The sequence below is a fragment of the Helianthus annuus genome, chromosome 4, assembly GCF_002127325.2.
Source record: "Helianthus annuus cultivar XRQ/B chromosome 4, HanXRQr2.0-SUNRISE, whole genome shotgun sequence".
NCBI classification, from domain to species: Eukaryota; Viridiplantae; Streptophyta; class Magnoliopsida; order Asterales; family Asteraceae; genus Helianthus; species Helianthus annuus.
In genome coordinates, this window is record NC_035436.2 from 193,255,658 (window position 1) to 193,263,501 (window position 7,844).

Consider the following 7,844-nt stretch of genomic DNA (forward strand, 5'->3'; position numbering starts at 1 on the left):
GGCCATCTACAACAACAAAGGCGGAAGAGAACCAGCAACTGTTTTCTAGTAAATATAACACAAGTCAATGGGAGACGTACCAGCACTAAGCCCCTGCCGCGCAGCCATTCCGCCTCTGAAGCCAGGGTATCAACAATGCCCTGGACCTCAGAATAATTATTTTGAGCCACGTTAAGGGCGGAAGAGCTAATGGCGTGGGCCTCCTCGGCCTTCTGCTTAGCTTCCTCGGCAGTAGCGGCTTTGGACTTCTCAGCCTCAAGATCAATCTCCAAGGACTCGCTTTTCTCAATCTGCGCTTAGCAGGCGACGCTTCAGTTCAGCGATTTCAACGTCCTTGGCAGCTAGATCCCTATCCTTGCCGGAAATTTGCGCCTTAAGATCAGCCTATAAAAAACAAAAGAGTTAGCAATTTTTTAACAAACTGAAGCATGAGCAAGAAGGGACAGTAACATACCTCAGCCTGCTCCTTCACAGCTTGCGCATCTTCCACCTTCTTCTTCAAATCCGCAACTTGACCCTCAAGTTCGGTGATCTTGGCGCGAGCTGCATACATACGCTCGTTATCCTTTGCGCAAATGGCCTTCCAATCGGCACGCTCCTTTGAGAGGAGTTCTTCAGCGGCACGGAGTTTGCCTTTAAGGCCTTCACGGCCCCACTCCTCAGCCTTCTTATCTGTTTCAAACTTCGCCTTCTCCTCGTCAAAGGCGGCCTTCGATTTCTCAAAACTTTTCACTTGCCTCAGCAACCGCTCACGGTACTTCTCCCACTCTTCCCTTTCCCTAACCATGGTCCGCCACTCGCGAACAATCTGATGGTTAGCAGCGCGAGTGTTGGCTTCACCAACAACGTAAGCATGATAGAGCGCGCTGTGGGTTCGCTCCCTTTGACGGTTAACCGCACCAGGAGGAATGGAATTAAGAAGCCAATCACGGCAGGGAGCGAACTCCAGGAAAGTATCCTTCTATTTCAAGGCCCATGGCGGTTGATGCAGCGCTTCTCCCCGACTTCCCTCAGCATAGGACTTGTAATAAACATCTCCTAAAGTGTCCATTGGACCTATAGGAGAGTGAGACATCGCACCGGGCCGTCCCGCGCCAGCTTGGCCAGCAGCAAAACCAGCACTTGCACCTGTAACACCCCCAAAATGGGTTTGGTGATCAAACCACATTAGCATTAAAAGACGGGTAAAGTACCGTCAGTGGTGAAATTTACCCGGTAAATATTAGGATTTAAATAATTAATCCTAATATTAAATAAAAAGTGAATAAAAAGCTTTTAAGGATAAAATGGATAAAAGGCCCGAGTTAACGGGACCTAAAATAAACTTAGTCATAAATATTCCCGAACCCGCTAAGTTAACTAGGAATATTAAACCTAGTTAATAAGTGGGAATATTATTGAAAATAATTAGGTTGTGACCTAATTAATAACTAACCAAACACGAGGGACCAAAGCCGGGTAATTTGAAAATGGAATTATAAACTTAAAAATAAAACACAACACACACACACACACACACAAGAGGGTGTGTGTGCGTGCGTGAGATGGAGCAGGAGACAAGCTCCATGGGAGCTAACCCTAGAATCAACAAATTCACCAAATTGAAGCTCGAATCAAGACCCAAATCAATGCATGAACGCGTAGAAACGATCACCAAGTCAAGGGGATCGTGAGGTATGTTGAATTTCTAACAATCGTGAAGTTGTAAAAATTTGATAATCATCCTAATCGCGAATTAGGCATGAATTAGAGAAGCTATGGCTAGATTAATGATGAATACTTGCTTAGGAACGAAACCCTAAGTGAAAATCATGCATATGATGCTATGACTTGAATGATTTGGTGATTACCTACATGTGTGTTAAATGGGTTTATTGACAATATGAAGAACACTCGAATTAGAGTGTTAATTTGATGAATATTGATTGTTATGAAATAAGTTCTTGATGTAGTTCATGAACACTAGACATAGAGATTTGATTTTGGTGTAAATCTTGGTGAAAATAATTAGTTATGAACTAGTTAGTAAATATGTGAAATTATGCACATTAGGTGTTTGTTAAAATGCCTAAATGAGAACTAAAGTATCGAATTTTAGAGTGAAAACGCATATTTGAATGATATGGCAATTACGCGTGATATGAAGTGATGAGAGTTCTAAATACTATGTTGATTTAGAACTTAATGTAGTAAACATGTGATTGAAAGTAGTTAACTTTAGATAAGTCAAGTTAACTAATCATGAAGCCGAATAGTAGCTTCGGCATAGAAGATAAGTGAGGTGGAATAGTTGTGATTGTTAATGACTAATTTAACCGCCTTGTAAATGTTTGACAATAGTTTGACGCGTAACAAGCTAGGTGAAAGCTTGGAAGAGGGAACGGGTCAAACGGAGCAAGTACGGAAAGAAAAGCATGGCGTGGATGCAAGGTAAGTATAGCTTACACTAGTCTTAAATTGTGGAATATTTTCTCATCATATAAATTACGAATGAGATATCTAAACAATTGAAATATGATGTTCCTTCGTGTAGTCGAACGAAACAAGATAATCAAAGATGAAAGAAACCGTAATAATGGTTAAAAGAAGTAAATCGATAATTCGGTCATATTATGTCAAAAGTAATAAACGGTTTATAAGTTAAAATGACCGTACGGTGTTAAAAGGAACAAGTCATGTAGAGGAGATGATAATAAATATCATATCGCAAAGATAAATGGTCAATTCGGTCAAACGGGTCAAAAGGTGTAGACAACACCTTTTGACTATATAGACTAATGATTCTTTTGTCGAGTTATATGCTTACAGGAATAGATATCCAATGGATATTTGCATCGTTCTTAATTAGCGAATATAAAGCAAGGTATTAAAACCGGGTTAATAAGTTGATCCGGGCCAGGTATGTATAATAGATCAACTCCTCATTTAGAACTTGGAGACCTATGAGAGTTAGGCAAAGTAATAGGGGCATTTGGTTACCTTAAAAAGGTAAACCGGAGGATTTAAATTATAGACAAAGTGTTTTGAAAACAAGATTTGGTTAAAAATGAGATTTTAGGTGCATGGCTTAAGCAAGCCCTTCGTTGTAAAAGGAGGGTTAAAATGTGACCAAAACGCCCTTGTAAGTAAAATTAAGTAAACAACCCTTAGAGGTCACTTGAAAACGAGTTTTATAATCAAGTCAACACTTAGAACAAGTATAAAAGCGAAAGATGTAATTTCTTGGTCAAAAGACTCTATATGAGTCTTTACCGTAAAATAATAATTCGAGGGATAAAACTCGGATTAAATAGATCACCACATCGAATCCACCACAAATATAGTTGTGGTGGGTGATCATTTGATAAGAAATGTGGATATATGTATTTAGAAACGAGTGAAAACAATGGGTGCTTAAAATATGCTTAAATACCCTTAACGGGTCAAACTAAGCATATGGGTGAAAATGGGTTAAGAAGGTAGATGAATCTGTAATTCGAATCTAATATGTTAACATCATGTGAATTTAATAGGTCTATGATAAATAAAGGTCAAACAAACTTGTTTGTTTGATAAAAATCAAACGGGTCAAAATTTGGTAAAAAGGGTAATAAGCCGAAGACTTAAAAGTCTGAAATTTTGTTAAACCGAATGATGGATTTTAACTCCATAAGGTAGAGAATCAAATTACAATCACGTAGGAAGAAACGGTAGGTCAATTGGACAAGCGGTTTAAAAGATACGAAAGTTTTCGTGTCAATAAACGACAATATGGGAGTTCAGATGCAGGGGCCACCGTAACTTACGGTGCCACCGTAAGTTATGGTGGAGATGGATGCATTACGGTGGCTGCCTACTGTTGTACGGTAGGGGCATGTTAAACCAGTGGCCACCGTAACATACGGTGCCATCGTAAGTTACGGTGGAGCCCAGTTTGAAATCTTTGTTTTGAGATCAAGAGTTTAATGTTGGGATTCTTTTTCCTTCCATTATCATTACCGGATCTGTTTAAACACATTTTAATCCCCGTATGACTAAAGCATTTCATGTTTATGAAATGTAGGTACACTTTGGACACCGGAAGACAATCAAGCTCATCGAAGAACCGAACACGATAAAGATACATGCTTCCGCACCTTGCCTCGTCGTAAATTTTAAACGACGAATTCGATCACTTATGTTGAATAACTTATGAATTGTAAAAGTTTTTAATAAACTCGTATTTTTATAGCATGTGTGGTCTTAATTACACATCTAAATGTTGGTACTTACATATAAAACCGTTAAATAGTAACTAGGGTGTTACAGCACCACCGGCAGCAAAAGTCTGTTCCTTAATCGCTGGACCGGTTTGAACAGGGGCGTCGGTCGGCGAGGGCTCAACGGGGTTTTCCACCTCCAAACTTTTCCCCTTCTCAGCGATGGGCTGGTCAAGCCCAGTAATAGGAGTTGGCCCCGAACCCTGCGCCTTCTCAGTAGGGATGGTGGCGACAATCTCAGGCTCCTTAGGCCCAGTAGGAGGCTTCTCATCAGCCTTCTTTCTCTCAACCTCTTTTTCCCGCACAGGCTTCTCAGCACCCTTCTGTTTCTCCTTCTCAGATTGAGGAGCAGTGAACGGTTTGATGGTGACCTTGGTAACCCTGGGCCTTTTCAGCGTCGGCTCTGAGGGCTTTGTGATGATCAATCTTCTAAAAATGGAGTCCCAAAGATGGGCAACCTACAGCCACACCGCTTCCGCCGCTACTCCACCACCTGCCTCACTACCACCACAACCAACCCTAAGTATCACACCACCACCAAAAACTAAGCCATCTCCGGAGCTGTTTACACCACCACCGCCAAAACGAATTTATCTCACCAACCCTTCTGATCCAACACCTCTTCTACTCATTCCAATGAACCTCCACCACCACAAAATAGACTCTCACCTAACCTGTTATGCCAAACAACAACCCAATTTTTCCTCGTTCCTAATGCCTGCCACACACACATTTTGTTTCCTTGAGAATGATAACCACATGCCAAAACAAACAATCCTATTGTCTTCGCCACTTTCAAATGGCATGGACATCGGTCCTTCTCAAGTATGCCATTACAGGGATCACTTCCATGTGAACACCAAAGCACCAACCGCATATTTCGCGGTAAAACGCGAGTGGCGCCCACCGTGGCTCGTCGTCATAACATCTTCGAATGCCAAGGGAAGAGTAGAGTGGCAGCCACCGTGAGGTATTTTGTTCCAGAGTACCGGCTTTCACCTTGAGGACAAGGTGAATTCGAGCGGGGTGGAATGATGTGTGCTCTATGCCTTGATAGGTGCCGAAGCCACTATTCCACATTAGTTATATTAATTATGTCATTTACTTTTAATTATCTTTTATTTCCAAGTCTGTTGTTTTCTTTCAGTTATGTTAGTAGTTTGTGAGTCAAGAAGTGTTCCTAAAATAAAGGACTGGTGATCCATGATCTCCTCATTGTTGAGTAGTGGTTAATTGTATTTCCTTTATATGTAATTGTTTGAAGTTAGTAATGGATATGCAGAAAATTAGTCTTAAGTATCTCTCTAAAATTCTATCAAGTTTCTTTCTATTTTCTTTTGAGTTTGATCCACTCAACGGATTATCTATCAACCGATTGGTACATAACAATTGGTATCAGAGCCGCCGTGATCCCCCTTCGGACCTATGGCTGCTCAAAAACTATCTAAACCCGAGTTCCGTCGATGGAGGGAATCCTTTGCGAAACTCGAGTCCCGGTTTGAAACCGTGTTCGCCGAGCTCAAATCCCGCCACATCCCTACAGCACCACCAGCAGACGCAGTTACCTCTCCCGCACCACCATCGGTTTCCGCCCCCGAACCACCACCGGCTCTTGTGGCTTTACCGACATCAGCCCTTTCTTCTCTTGCTTTTGTCTCGAGCCCACTGCCCTTAATCTCACTTTCTACACCTATTTCTGTTTTTGACATCAGTTCTCATAACCCCTACAAACCCATTTTTTCATTACCACCTTTGCAACAAAAATCTCCCAGGTCACGGCCAACCTCCCTCACTCTCAGCCACAAATTCTTCAATATGGATTCAATTGCAAAATGCCACTTGAATTAAATTTCATGGTGGTCTCCAAGTCCAGGCACCAGTCCCTCACCCTCACCCTCACATGGGAAATACATACACAGCAATCTTGTCACCACATCCAATTGCTTTGGTCTTGTAAGCAGGGAAGAAGTTGACAAAGGTGAAGCTGAGAAACGCGAGTGGCGCCCACCATGGCGCTTGATATTGGAAACGACTCCGAGTGCTACAGTACAAGTTGAGTGGCGTCCGCCGTGGTTTACACCAAGTCGTATCCTGATTTTCGACTTGCGGACAAGTCGAGTTCGAGTGGGGTGGATTGATATGTGCCCACTACTCCATGTTCATGCAAGCCACGATTTCCATTATAGTTCAACGTTTTGTTTGTTTACTTTTGCAAGTGTCTAAATAATAGGGTTAGTGGGGTTTAACCATTTAGTCCATGTTTTATTAATTCAGTTTGTAATTAAGTTTATAAAAAGGCATATGTGTTAGTTTTTGATTATGAATGAAAAATGATAAATTGAATCTCTTCCAAAAGTCTATCAATTCTCTCTAGCTTCTATCTTTTTTTTTTGGATCAATTGGTTAACGATTAGGTTCGTAACAATGATAGTGACACCCTTCTTCTCAGGGGTTGTCTTTTCAGCTTCTGCAGAGATAGAATGTTAGAAAGGAGAATAAAAAGTGCAAGAAAACAAAATACTAACCAGGAGAGAATTTGTAAAGCCAGCGCAAGTTGCTTTTCTTTCCAATCAAAGGAGCACCACCAGGCTTCGACAACACGGAGGCCCCAAGCGCAGCCTCCCTGCTCCTTTTCCTTATCAGCTTCACTGCAGGCTCTTCCTCCACTTCTTCCTCGTCCCCTTCTTCATGCGCAGCAGAGGACGGGGTGGTCCCAGCATCCGGGTTGCGAGAACCCGCGCTCCCTGAGCTCTTGGAACCACCTGCTCCAGTTTTCTTCTCGCCTATACGCGATAAACCTTCAAATGAATCACTGATAATAACGTAATCCTCCAGGTTAATTTGACGAAGGCGGAGAGTACCTTTGTCAGCAGCAGTAGCGGTTGCGCGACTACTCCCAGCTCCCTTGCTGGTCACCTCAGGATCCAAGGTGATAACCTTCTTCTTTTTCACAGGCTTTTTCTTCTTATCTTCAGGGTCTATCCCCAAGTCGCGCGACACACCTGCAAAGATTTGAGACCACGGGCTTAGCTCTCCATTTGACGATCCCACAGACTCCTCGCTGGAAAGATAGACAATCTCTTTCCCAACAGAAGTCACGGAGCGCAAGGGTCGAGGGTTAGGTATATGCGCACCTTCAGTTGTGGTAGGCGGATCGACGAATGCATCAGCAACTGGGTACATGAAATTTCCCTTAATCTGGTCATACCAGTATTCTTCTCCAGCCTGGAGCGGGCGCACGCCCATGGAACCACTAAAAGTGGAGAAGGCAGCTTGATACAAATGCGCCTCTACACGTCGAATTGTATAAATAAACACAAAGTTACGAAGCAGGAAATCAAGGAAAATAAGGAAATTACTAACCTCTATCGTCAATCATATAAATGGGAACTTCCTCGCTGTCAGGCAACCATTGATCACTCATGCGCGCGGCAACGAGGACATTCTCCCCAAATACTCGGTTAGGGGTTGGAGTAAGCTGTTGATACCACTTTTCATGCTTGGGAATTGGCAGATCTTCTTTCAGTATCGGCTCAGACCAAGCGCGGAAGTTCATAGCAATCGGGATCACCTCTTCGCGAATATAGAAAAATTTCGGTTTCCAAT